The sequence below is a fragment of the Artemia sp. Qi Xiang Cuo genome, chromosome 1 (assembly GCF_049724085.1).
Source record: "Artemia sp. Qi Xiang Cuo chromosome 1, ASM4972408v1, whole genome shotgun sequence".
In the NCBI taxonomy this organism is placed as follows: domain Eukaryota; kingdom Metazoa; phylum Arthropoda; class Branchiopoda; order Anostraca; family Artemiidae; genus Artemia; species Artemia sp. Qi Xiang Cuo.
In genome coordinates, this window is record NC_142794.1 from 62813462 (window position 1) to 62827299 (window position 13838).

Consider the following 13838-nt stretch of genomic DNA (forward strand, 5'->3'; position numbering starts at 1 on the left):
ATTGCACAAAGCCTCCATTCATACTGGAGGTCCCAGGGACTTCTTGCTCTCCGGTTCTAAGCCGGCTTAAGCGCTTCGGTGTAGACTTGAGAAGATATGTGATCCCCGTCCTGCACGGGTATCCGGGATCATTGCTTATCCTGAGGCGAAAATAATTTCAATGATTTAAAGAACATGAAAATTGGAACTTGGAATGTTACGTCGTTAAAAAATGACCATTGTATCGACATTTTGACTGACGAATTCAGATGATTCGAACTGGACTTATTAGGAGTTTCAGAAGCTCATAACCCAGGGGTAGGAAGCCTTAAATTAGGTGATTTAAAATTTGTTTATTGAGGCAGGAAGGATGGGGTACATAGACAGGGAGTAGGGCTCATGATGAATAAGGAAGCTGCTAAGTCTTGTTTAGGCTGGGAAGGTATTAATAATAGAATACTAATTGCTCATTTTATGACTAAAAAGCTCAGAGTATCAGTTATAGTTGTATATGCCCCTGTAGAACCGACTGACGGAGATACTAGTGACTCAGATGAAGTTTACTTACAGTTACAGAAGCAAATAGACAGGATTCCAGGTAGAAATATGATGTTTTTACTAGGAGATCTTAACGCCCAGGTTGGTAGAGATAGGGATAGATGGTATCCCAGCCTAGGTAAATTTGGTGTAGGAAAAGAAAACAGTAATGGATACAGACTTTTGCAATTTTGTAGGTATAACAATCTAGTTATAACCAATACGGTGTCTGGTCATAAAATGGCTCATAAGTTAACATGGTATTCACGTGATGGTAAGACAGCAAACCTTATTAATTATGTTATAGTAAACCGAAAACTGGCAGGATAAATACAAGATACCAGGATATATAGGAGTGCCGTTATTGATGTTAAAAATGAAGATCACCATCTAGTAGTATCTAGGGTTAATTTAAAGCTGAAATTTCGGAAGAGTAACTACTTCCCGGGAAGTTATGATGTTGGTAGAATCCAGGATGAGAATTTAAGAGAAACTTTCCAGGAACAGTTGAATACTAAACTTGATCGAACGCTCCCGATGGCCCGACAATGTACGAAATTCGGAAATCCTCAGGTCCTTCAAACTCCCACCCCTGTCCGATTAGCTTGAGTCTCGATCGCTGCGTTGGTATGGTCATCTGCTCCGTCTGCCTGCCCAAACACCCGCCCGACTCATCTTCGATTTCGACCCAGCTGCAAACGGCTGGAGGCGTCCTAGGGGAAGACCACGCACCAGATGGGCAGACGCCATCTGTGATCGGCTTACCTCCAGAAACATCAACCCGGCTGAAGTGACAACCCTCGCCCTGAACCGACCACTCTGGAGAAGACTGACGGCGCTGACGACTGGTTCCCTCTACGCTGGCGACGCTGCCGAGCAAGAGCTTTAAGTAAGCACGTTAACAAATTGAGAGGTAGTAGTCAATCCGGACTTGGCCCAGTTAAAGATAGGAATGGGGTCACAATTAGCGATAAGGAAAAAATTAAAGAGAGATGGGCCGAACATTTTGAGAATTCGCTAAACCGAGATAGAGTTGCAGGAAAAAATATAGAGGAAAATAAAAAAGTATGTGATACTTTGGATATGAAGGATGATTTGTTTTTTGAGGAGAAACTAGAGACAGCATGAAAAAGATCGAAAAATAATAAGGGTCCATGTGCTGACTGGATGGTTAATGAGTTTCTTAAATATGGTGGCACAGAGGATAGAAATAGGTTATTGAAGATTATGAATATGGTTTTTGAAAAAAGGGGAAGTACCAAATGATTTTAGGAAAATCTTAATTAAGCCACTTTATAAGAAAGGTGATAAAAGTGAATGTGGTAATTATCGAGGCATTAGTCTGGTCTCTGTAGGTAGTAAATTACTTAGTGATATGATACTTTTTAGACTGAGAGATGCTGTAGACAAAGTTTTAAGAGAAGAGCAGTGCGGTTTTAGAAAAGGTAGAGGATGTGTCGACCAAATTTTTACTCTTAGGCTAATAATCGAGAAGTGCCTGAGTTTTCAAACAGCTTTGGTCCTCAGTTTTATAGAATATGAGCAAGCGTTCGATTCTGTTGATAGAAAATCTTTAGTAAAGGTTTTATACTTTTATGGTATAACAGACAAATACATTAAATTGATTAGTGCTATGTACGAGAATAACACTGCTGCGGTTAAGGTAGGCAATGAGGTTAGCAGCTGGTTTTGTATTAAATCAGGAATTAAGCAGGGTTGTGTTCTATCTCTCTTTGTATGGATTATTTTGTTGGACTTTGATTTAAGAAGCACAGGAGAGGGAATGGTAGACCACAGAATCAAATAGAGAGGGAAAAGTCTCCTGGACTTGGATTATGCTGATGATTTAAGAATTCTAAAGGAAAATGTGAGCAAAATGAATGAAGTTTTAGAGGTTTTGTGAGTTCAGGGTGCTAGTATTGGTTTGAAAATTAATGTCAGGAAGACTAAGTCACTAAATCTAAGAATAAGTGAAGATGAAAAGGTGACGTTGGGTAATGAAAAGATTGATCAGGTGGGCAGCTTCACTTACCTTGGTAGTATTATTAGTAAAGATGGTGGGAGCAGTGAAGATGTTAAATATAGAATAAGCAAGGCTCAAGGTGTTTTTCAAAGTTAAGAAAAGTCTGAAAGAATACGAAGATAACTCTGCAAACCAAGATTAGAATATTGGAAGTTAATGTGAGGACAGTGGTCTAATATGGCTCGCTCGCTGAAGCATGAACACTCCTACAAGCAGAGGAAGATTTGCTAGATGTTTTCCAGAGAAATTGCTTAAGGATTGTTCTGGGTACCAGGCTGACTGACCGTATTTCAAACAATAGGCTATACGAAAAATATGGTTTAATACCGCTTTCTAGGGCTATAATGAAAGAAAGGTTGAGGTGGCTAGGGTACGTTGTGCGGATGAAGGATGAAAGATTGCCGAAGATTGTTCTTTTCGGCCAACCGTCTAGGGCTAAGCGAGAAGCTGTTCACACCTACCACGGGTGGAGGGAGGTCATAAAGAAAGAATTTAAGCAACTGAGAGCTTTTCGTGTGGGTGTAAAAAGGGAAGCTTTGAAACGATTGGGATAGTGGCGGAGTGTGCGTAGGTGTGTTGACCTTAGTCAGCGGGGTCATGCGGTGACTTGTTAGTATTAGTAGCAGTATAAACGGAAACAAACGGTTCATAGGCTCACAACCTCCAGGCAGTGGGAAGACAGAGAAGGCTATTTAAAGCAATAAAAACCCAAATACTTAAATAACAAAAATAGAAGAAGGACTCCCAGGTGGGTTGTTTGCTCACCTATTAACATTAACTATGATGTGTTTAAATTTGTGAATTGCAGAATACGATATGAAAACGTTGCTATTGCAAATGTTGGTTGTATGGCTGAATTTCGGTTATCATCGATATATAATCGAATCGGCTGAATATTACTGATATAATATATACTTTTGTTTTTATTGACTCCGGTATTGGAAAACAGTCAATAATGTGCTCGCCTAAAATGTAAGGGTTTATCACCTTCTTTAAATCAGAAACAAGATATGATTTTTAATTTGTTTGATTGAAGACAAAACCTGGATATATGACCCCTCAAACACTTCTTCATGCCCTTCCCACCGCCCACTGACCTTTTAGCAGAAAGTTAGACACGTTGCAACTTCTTTGAAACGTGATTATACAGATTTCTAATCTTCATAAGGTGAGAAATTCAAAAGTGCTACTATAAAGTTCTTTCGTCTCTTTTTTTATCTAGCTACAGAACTGGGTCTTGATCGTGAGTTAATACACGAGGTACTTCTGGTACCACATGCTTAAAGCAACATTAAGAAATTAGTATATTAGTTTTTTTTTGTATTATAATTGACACTTATGAAATCTTTTCACCATCGTCTGGAGGGAAGCAAGAACTAAGAATTGTTTTGAACAAATCAGGGGGTTGTTTTTCCTGACAGTAAAGACCTTTCAGGCCCTAATCTCCTTAACTGGGGCTGGCAATCAAACAGATAATTCTGAATACCCGAAATTTGTTTTTTACTACTCAAAGCATATACTTTGACGACAAAGCCAATAAAATTGTACGACACATTTAGATTTACTACGCAAAAGCAGTGTCTGTCTCACCTGAATAGTTTTTTACTAGAACAAAGCTGATCGTCGGAGAATAGATACATGGGTTAAAAGAAAATATTAGAGGCATTTCGTTTAAAATGTTTGTTTCCACGAATGCCCTCAAAGGTTAAAATTTTTAAGGTTTTTTCTGCAGCCCTAAAATTTGAAAAATGGAGCAGTCAGTGCATATTTTATAGGTATTGAAACACGAAATTTTAAGTCAAGCCCCCCCCCTCCCCCTCTTCACACTTAAAATTTAATTCACGCTAATGCTAGTATCTAGTCTTTGGTAAATCTTGAAATTAATTTTTCCATGTTTGTACTGGCAGAATTTTGTATACGATCAGACTGATATTTTTAAAATAAATTATTTCTATTAAGCATATTCAGTTGTTCCAAAACTACAAGCCCTTATAAAAATCTGGGAAAGCATATCCAATATGCCTAACTTTTTATAGTGCCATTCAAGACTACAGAAAAAATCCTATATGGAGAATACGCTAGATTTTCAGTATCTTTTCACGATATAATGCATGATCTGCCGCTGTATCAACTTTCCATATTGCAATGTCTACTTTTTCATCCAATCAAGATTCTCAGCTTTTATACTATCAGTGTTGATACAGGGTTTATGCTATGTGGTAATCATTGTCTGTTAAACCATCTTTGGCGATAAACAGTTTGTAGCTTTTACTGTCGCTGTACCTTTTATTGGTTTGTTATGCATTTGAACCTGGTCAAGTGCATATAAATGATTTTGGATGCGTAGATAGGCCAGGAAACATCGTTTCTGATGGCAAAGAAACAGTCAAAGCGTGGCTTATGCGACAACTTTGCGTGCAGTTTCGGTAAAAAATAACTATAACTCTTCATGGTGCCCAGTAAGGTAAATTTAGCAGAATATTATTATATCTTGCACCAGATATTTATATTTAATATAATTATGTTGGACAGATATTATTATCTATTGTACAAAATGCACAAAATCATAAAACTAAATCCACAAATTCAATAATTAGCCTTTGCTTATGAAATATAAATGGCTCGTTTATTAATGAACTACCAGTTTTGGAGAGCCTCCGATCCGAGTTTGATATTATTTGCTTTCAAATGCGTTTAGTTCCTAAAGACGACGGATGATCAAATTGTCATTTGATGATACATCTTACTCTGTGCCTGCTTGGCAGCGCAATAACAGAGATAGACGCTCTTGTAGCGTCTGTGAAATCTTCTTCATGTTCCAGCCCGTTCAAAACAAATGATCATTATCTAGCTGAGGGCGTAGGCTCTTGTGTGTTTTTCCTACGTAACAACAGGCACTTTTAATTGCAATCAACACCATCTTCAAATTTACAAAGTATAGCACTGGGTCTAGTGTCTATTTGCTGAGTTATTTTTGTCTTCGCTGAACAAAACCCATGGTTTTACGTATATATACGCATCCGCGAGAAGTTCTATCTTGGACCACGTTGTAGCATCTTCAAATTTGAAAGATGGTTTAGTAAATGTTGCAGCTAATTATCAGTTAACTGAACACCTACCGATAACATGCTCCATTCTAGTGCCTTTTTGGGGCTACCGAAACATTCCATCTGGTCCCTAAGCACCTCAATATTGTTGCGATTGGTCAAAAATCCACCAAGCCTTATTCATTGAGTTACATGACTGCGTGGTATATGAACTCACCAACTGCTTTTTAAATTCAAAGCCGCGGACTCAAAAGCCTCAGTTGCTAGACATATTGCAAGCCGCAATCGCAAAGTTGAGTTTCCCTATAATGAATGGGCTTCAGTTTTAAAGCAGTAATTTGTTCCATTAATCTCTGTGATCTGTCTTTTGGGTTGTTTTTTCTCATTAGTTTTTTTTCTTTTCTTTTTGATTACGCATTGTCTTGCTGTATGTTTTTATAATGGGTTCAAAAATAAACAAATAAAAATGCCTCCTCTTTAAGGGAAAAAGTTTTTTTTTTATATCACACGCAGAATAAACGACATTGCAATATTTGTAATATAATGCTAAGATTGCTGTTTTTCGACAAATTACAATCAATTTATCTCGATATTTGTCTGCAAACCTCGTACGTAGAAAACCATCAAATTTTCAGAAAAAAAACACATTTAAAAAATTTCCATTGGTTTTAAGTACATAAAATGCACGGGAGAAGAGACAAACTTTACCGCAAATACATAAAACTTAAAAGGCCTTCATTATAATCCATTATGGATACCTTTGCCTGAGAATAATAGCCTTTCTGTAAAATTTTCGTAGAAAGTGTTACTTAAGTGCTTAGTAATGTTCTTTTAGGACTTTTCTTTTCATATGCACAATTTTGGTCTCTTCTATCATGCAAGTATCATAGCTCATCCTTAAATGCCTAATTTAAAAATACAATCGGAGAATTTCCTAAAATCAGTCACACCTATTTTTTTGAATACTTACGATATTTACATAAATTGGGAAATTTTCCATTTTCTAATGAAAATGGGAAAACACTGAATTGCCTATTGCATAAAGGGGATCATCCAGAAGCCTAGACTTACATACGACTATCATCTAGAATTTTTAGGGATTTAGATCAAATGAGGAGTTAAAAACTGTTTTTAGGTGAACAGCTCAAATACAAATTAAAGTAAAATACATCCTAAGTATTATTAATTTGTCAATACCTAGAATATATTATGCAAAAGTTTAATAATAATAAAAAAAAATCCGCTGAGAACCATTATTGTGTTCATCGAGTAAATTTATTTTTTTTGTACATGTTTCCTTTCTGCAGTGACTAATGCAACGACGGGCAACAGAAACATTCCGACTTAATCTCGAAATTCCCACGAAAATGTAATTGGAAACCTTAATAAAATTTCTGGAACAAATAAACTAAATTAATAAAAGATACAAGTATGAAATGTTTAAGTATCACCAAAACAGAATTGAAAAATTATCACCCCAAGACATAGTGACAGAAACAATCAAAATATATTTTTACTTCACCATAGAAGTTGCCATTGAAAACTACTTCCTCTCATTGGAAAATTCAAAGAAATATTTTCTGCAGTGCAGAGTCCATATGCTGAACCAAATTCAAGATCTTTAAGTGCTTTAATTAGACCTTTTCTTCTTTTTCTTTTTTAGGGGAGTTGTCTGTTGGGGAGTTGGGCAAAATGACTTCACAGTAGGCTGAAACGTTCTAGTTTTCAAATCCAAAATACGATTTCCGTAAAATCTACCTAAGGTGGGAATTTTTCTGTACAAAGCAAATGGACATATAGAGAAGACTTAAGAAGAGATAACGCTAATACAGGTCCTTACGTGATTATTATACACGCCCAGTACTTCTGCTGGAAAAGAAAATTTTTTCCTTTTGCAAATACTAACTAAAGAACTGAGAGGACTGCTCAATATTTTTAGTTGACAGGCATATATTCCACAAACAACAGTAGATAAAACGAAGAAGAGAACATTTCTATCAAGTCAGATAGTCTACTAATTCAAATTTTCAATCAATCAGGATTTCCATGAGTAACTTGGGAGAATTAATTGGTTCCCCATTTCCAAAGTCTCTTCAAGGACGCTCTGAAAGAAAAGAAAAATCAAGTTAAATACGAAAGAACATAGCATAAAAATAGAATTTCTAAATCATCTCTTCTATGCAATAGCGGACAAATACAGAGGTCAAGATGGTAAGAAAAACACAACAAAAACGAACAAACATTTTTTACATTCATTTTCACGTGTTCATAATAAATCTTACAATGGTTTCTAAATAGTTTTCTGGAGTTTCTAATGATAATGGTTAAATAAATTGAGAGTATACTGTGAAAGAAGAATAATCCTAGTTTTGAGTTTACAAGTGTTATAAACAATTAAAAACATAATTTTAAAGTAGCCAATAGTTAAAGCTTTTTAAGCTTTTTAAACTCTGGAGAATGGGTAAAACTAAAAAATTGTCAAACCAGAATAGCACCTGGAAGTTTCTGATTTTTTTTTCTTCTCCTTCTTTTTTCTGCCACAGAACGTGTTAAAGAGGTTGTTATATAGAATTGGACAAAGTCTCATTTAGAAGCAACCACCAAATGTTACACACTTTTAAACAGATTTGTGATTGTAGCAATTGTCGGTGCCCATGAAATACGAACTAATTATATCAGAAATGGAAAGAACTGGAAAATTGAACATTCCAATTGTTAGACTTGGTTCTGATAAAAATAAATACTTTTTTTTTACTTTCAACCCCTTGTCATCTCTACTTAGCAAGCTTTAGCCCTCACTTTCCCATTCTAGTTTTAAACTTGCATAAAGTTGACAAAAACAAAATAAAAACGTGAGCGAGTTTTCATACAAAAGCAAATCTAAAATTCTAATAATTAATTTAAAAAGATATTTTTCATAAAATTAATTTTTCAAAGAAACGTGAAGAGGTACAGATACCCAAAGACGAGCAAAAACCGTTCCCTATACTTTCTAAAGACCCGAAGGCTATTTGCTCTTACTGAAAACCATGTTTATTTCGAGTTCTATGTTTTCATAATTTTTCGCACTGACTGAAATTAGGAGCCTCTCAACACAAATACTTGACGTTTCTTCACACTCAAATTATCTATATACGATTATCTATTCAAATAATTATTCACAAATCCTTCACATTACTAGATTATCCATTAACGGGTTAGGCAATTACGAGTTCTGTAATTGAACAGACTTCCGAAATTAAAAAAAACATTTTTTCAATAAATTCTCTGAATTTGGTATTCCGGACTTCTAAATTAAAATATATTTTATTTGCATATCTTTTTCCGACTCTTTGCATATGTAGCCTATATAAATGTATTATATAAAATAATTACTGAAATGAGTGGCATTTCACGCAATGCCGGCGCTATTTGTGGGACATTTATCTTTGCATTAGCATGCTGAATCAAATGTCTGCTGAAAGTAGGATAAACTGAATCCGAGCTATACATGAATATTTTTCTCATAATTTAGAAATTTTGCGTGCACATATAAAAATTATATGTTACCCATACTCTTAATTATATATTACCCATACTCTTTTTCTATTGTTATCACTTCTAATATGCAGCACTAGGAGACGGACCTTTGCTTGGTGAACGGAATTTTAAACATAAAACCATATTCAGTGTACCCTCACCCTTGAAAATGTATACCCCATATCTTGATTTGCACAAGAAAAATACTTTTGTTCTGTTTTTCGAGATTTTGTTTTTAATTTAAAAAAAGATACAAAGGAGAAGGCAATTTTCAAACTCCAGATGTCAATTTTTTGTCTTCCGATTGGCATCCCTGGCAAGTTTTAATTAATGTAAGGTTTCAGCCGCAATTATGGCAAGAATTGTTTAGATTTTCAGGAAATTTGTTTATTGAACAATGCCCGACGGGTAAGCTGACAATTCTAACTTAATTTTTCGAATAATTTTAAACTAAAGATGCGGCCACTATTTTAAATGTGAGTAAAATTCACATGGAACTATTTTCCATGGAGGGGAATTTTCCGGAGGGGTGGATGGTATTTTCCAGGGGAAATTTGTTCACGGAATTTTGTCATGGGACTAGATCCATTTTCGTTATTCTCATTTTAAAAATAGATAAACGCCCAAAGTGCACTTTTTGGGTGCCATATGCCACTTTGTTGTCTAATTTGTTGGCTTATTGATTCTAATTTATAAAAACGCAATTAAATATAAAAATTAGTTTACAAGTCCAGCCCAGCCTTTCTATTCCAGAAATGTCACTCAAATTGCGCTTTTTAGGATACCACATGGCACATTATGACGGCTTTATAGAACATTAAATTAAAAAAGTTTTTTTAACTGAAAGTAAGGAGCAACATTAAAACTTAAAGCGAACAGAAAGTATTCCGTATATGAAAGGGGCTGTCCCCTCCTCAACATCTCGCTCTTTACGCTAAAGTTAGACTATTACTCACAACTCTATTTTTTAAAAAAATAAAAACTTTAGCGTAAAGAGCGCGGCGTTGAGGCGGGGACAGCCCCTTTCATATACGGAATAATTTCTATTCGTTTTAAGTTTTAATGTTGCTCCTTACTTTTAGTTAAAAAAAACTTTTTTTTTATTTAATTTTTGAAAGTTTTTGAATTCATGGAGGCTTTGATTTTGGCTCACCGTACATGAATAATTATAAAAAAAATTGAATATTAATTTTGCTTTTATTTGGTTAAGTGGCTTTTTCGAAAGTTGTTTAATTTTATTTAAAATTGTTTTTATTAGTAATAAATATACGTAACTTACAAATTAACTTTCGTAACGAACTTCTATATCCATATATTTTTAATACGTATATTAGGGTGTTCGCCCCCTACTCGATACCTCGCTCTTTACGCTACAGTTTGAATTTTGTTCCAATTCTTTAAAAATAACCCCTCAATCACAAAGGTCGTTAATTAGAATAAATAGCTCTTATGAAAGTACTAAAAACTCTTTGACTTAAAGAGCGAGGTATTTAATAGGGGGCGAACCCAATCATACACTTAATAATTTCTATTCGTTTTAAGTTTTGATGTTGCTCCTTACTTTCAGTTGAAAAACTTGTTTATTTTTTTATTTAATTTCTGATCGTTTTTAAATAATGCTGGGAAATCCGGCACCCCCTTCATAGCAATGTCCCTTCCCCCATGAAAACTTCCTCCCAGGAAAGATCCTCCCATATAACCCCCGACCCCCCCCCCCCCACTACCAGAAAAAAAATCCCCCTTGAAAACGTCTGTATACTTCCCAATAACCACTACTGTATGTAAACATTGGGTAAAGTTCATAACTCTCAGCCCCTCCCCGGGGACTTTGGGGGATTAAGTCATCCTAAAAGACATATTTATTGAGTTTTCGACCATGCTGAACAAAATGGCTATCTCAAAATTTTGATCGAGGACTTTGGGAAAAATGAGTGTGGGAGGGGGCCTAGTTGCCCTCCATTTTTTTTGGTTACTTAAAAAGGGTACTAGAACTTTTAATTTTCGTTTGAATGAGCCCTCCCACGTTATTCTAGGACTACTGGGTCGATACGAAAACCCCTAAAAAAAAAAAAAAAAAAAAAAAAAATCAAATGAACACACATCCATTATCTTTCTTCTGGCAAAAATAACAAAATTCCACATTTTTGCAGATAGGAGCTTGAAACCTCTACAGTATGGTTCTCTGATACGTTGAATCTGATGGTGTGATTTTCATTAAGGTTCAATAGCTTTAAGGGGGTCTTTTCCCCTTTTTTCGAAAATCAGCCAAATTTTCTCAGGCACGTAACTTTTAATGGGTAGTACTAAAATTGATAAAACTAATATATTTGAAATCAGTATTAAAATATGATTCTTTTCATGTATCAATTGGTATCAAAATCCCGTTTTTTAGAGTTTTGGTTACTATTGAACCGGGTCGCTCCTTACTTACAGTTCGTTACCACGAACTGTTTGATAATTAAAAAAAACACAACAACAACAAGATAGAAGAATTAGCTTTTAAATGAGCCTTTAAACAGCTCTCTATGATGTTCCAGTGCCTCAATATCGATGAGAAAAAAAGAGAACATATCCCTTCTGCCCATGCAAAAATTTAATTTTTTATTGTTGTTCTAGGAGGAGGTTACAATTTTCTTGCATAAGGTTCTGACAATGGCGATTTAAAAGTGTATTATTTGATTTGATCACACGCCATTTTCAAATCATAACCAACTGAATAGCGGGATACACAGGGCTGTAACAGTGCTTGGTTCAACTACGAGATTGAGTATTCTGTGCTCGGCGCGGGGGTCGGGGAAAGTGGAGGGGGTTAGATACTGGGGAAACATTACAGGTGAAGCTTGCTGAAAAAAGTCTAGTGTATGCTACATTCCCCTTTGCCCAACCGAACGCTTGTTTACACTATACTACTCTCATCTATACCAACTCATTACTGATAATTTTAGTAAAATCTAAGTATCAGTACTTAATTTTATGTTTGTTTAATGAATGTTTATTGTGTATTGTGCAATGTTATGATTTTAACTAAGTACTGTGCTAAATAGTTACTTATGCCCCTTTAATTTTTTTCATTGGTGTTCAGTATCCATTATCCCAAAAACAACTTCCCAAAACTAGTTTTCAGACATCTTAAAAACACATCCAGGCTCTTGGTTTTCACAAATGTTCCCCAACCCCCTTCACCTGAAGGGTATCCAATGTCCCTTGACTTCCCGGGTGTGGACCTTCTCTTACCATTTTGCTCTACGGGAGGTTTCTGTCTTCCCTGAGCTGGCCCTGGGACACCTGCGTTATCATTTGATAGATGTACTACCCCAGTCAAACACCCTATCCGGCACTGTCCTCAGCACCAATCGAGAGAGCCACCCACAGGTGGACTCCCTTGACACCACAAACAAGTCCTCAAAGGGCCTTGCCTCCACTTCAATTTGCCTCCACTTAAAATAGCGGTGGTTAAAGTTGGGACTGAGGCTAGTAGCTGGTTTCGTAATAAATGAGAGGAAAAATTCTATCCCAAGTTATATGGATCATTTCGATGGACTTTCTCCTAAGGAACACAGGAAAGGCAATGGGAGAACACGGAATCAAACGGGGAAGTAAAACACTCCTAGACTTAGATTATCCGGATGATTTAGGTATTTTAGAAGAAAATGTTAGCAGAATGAATAAACTTTAAGAGGTTTTGCAAATTCAGGGGGGGGGGGGCGTCTTAAATAGTTTTAGACACCTGATAAATCAAAGTTCCAAATATGCCACAACACTCTCTGAAAGTTTTAACTTAATAGCCTTACATTCTCTGAAAGTTTAAACTAAATACCACTAGCCGAGCTAAGATACTTGAGATACACCTTTTTGACAACAGTATACATATACCTGTATTTTGATGTAGTTTAACATTCCCCAAAACATTCTCTAAAATTTTCGAGTTAATACCCTAAACTGCTCCTAAGATATTGCAGACATGCCTTTTTGACCAAACTAGATGAATAAGTGTCTTCTGATTGAGTTCACCCCCCCCCACCCCTTATCAGTCCCTGAAAGTTTCAACTGAATGTCTTTAGCCGTTCATAAGATCAATATAGATACACCCCTTTGAAAACCTAGATACATCTAGTATCTGTCGATTTAATGAACATCCCTCAATATTCTCGAGAGGTTTAAACATAAAACCCTTCAGAGCTCCTGAGATATTGCAGATACGCCCTTTTGACCTCCTGAATGCACACAAGGAGTCTATTGATTTATTTCAACACATCCCTCAACACTCCCTAAAATTTTCAAATTAATGGCCATAGCCATCCATGAGACATTGCAGAATAAGGCCTTTTGACAACCTGGATACACTATGCCGTTTTGACAAGCAAAATGTACTTAAGCTTTTTGATTTATTTCAACAGTTCTAGTTATACTAGTAGAAATAGTTATTGCAGTCTTAGTTGCAATAGTAGTAGTAGTAGCATCTGCAGTCGCAAGTAGTCACTGTCACAGATGCAACTAGTCACAGACACAGTTGCAAGTAGTTGTAGTTGGAGTCACAGTTGCAAGTAGTCACAAGCATCCAAAGCCACAGTATCAGTAGGGATTCTGATCGATTCAAGTTATGAGTTTTGATATACTTAAATTTGATATACTAATAAGATTACCCGAATTTTAGCCTAATGCCCTTAGCCTTTTTGCAAACACCAATGATAAAACATTTACCGCTTTACAAATCATAAACCCTGTAAGTAAAC

The 13838-nt window shown here is 35.8% G+C and overlaps 1 protein-coding gene across 2 annotated transcripts in view; it reads right to left on the reverse strand.

Moving 5' to 3' along the window:
* Positions 1-7518: 7518 nt before the first annotated feature.
* The window catches only part of Naa15-16 (N-alpha-acetyltransferase 15/16), a 67949-nt gene continuing 61629 nt past the window's right edge, over positions 7519-13838 (reverse strand). For both annotated transcript variants that reach the window (XM_089085984.1, XM_089085988.1), the window contains exon 6: positions 7519-7690. The gene's annotated coding sequence lies outside the window, so the exon portion shown is untranslated. The remainder of the gene's footprint in view (positions 7691-13838) is intronic.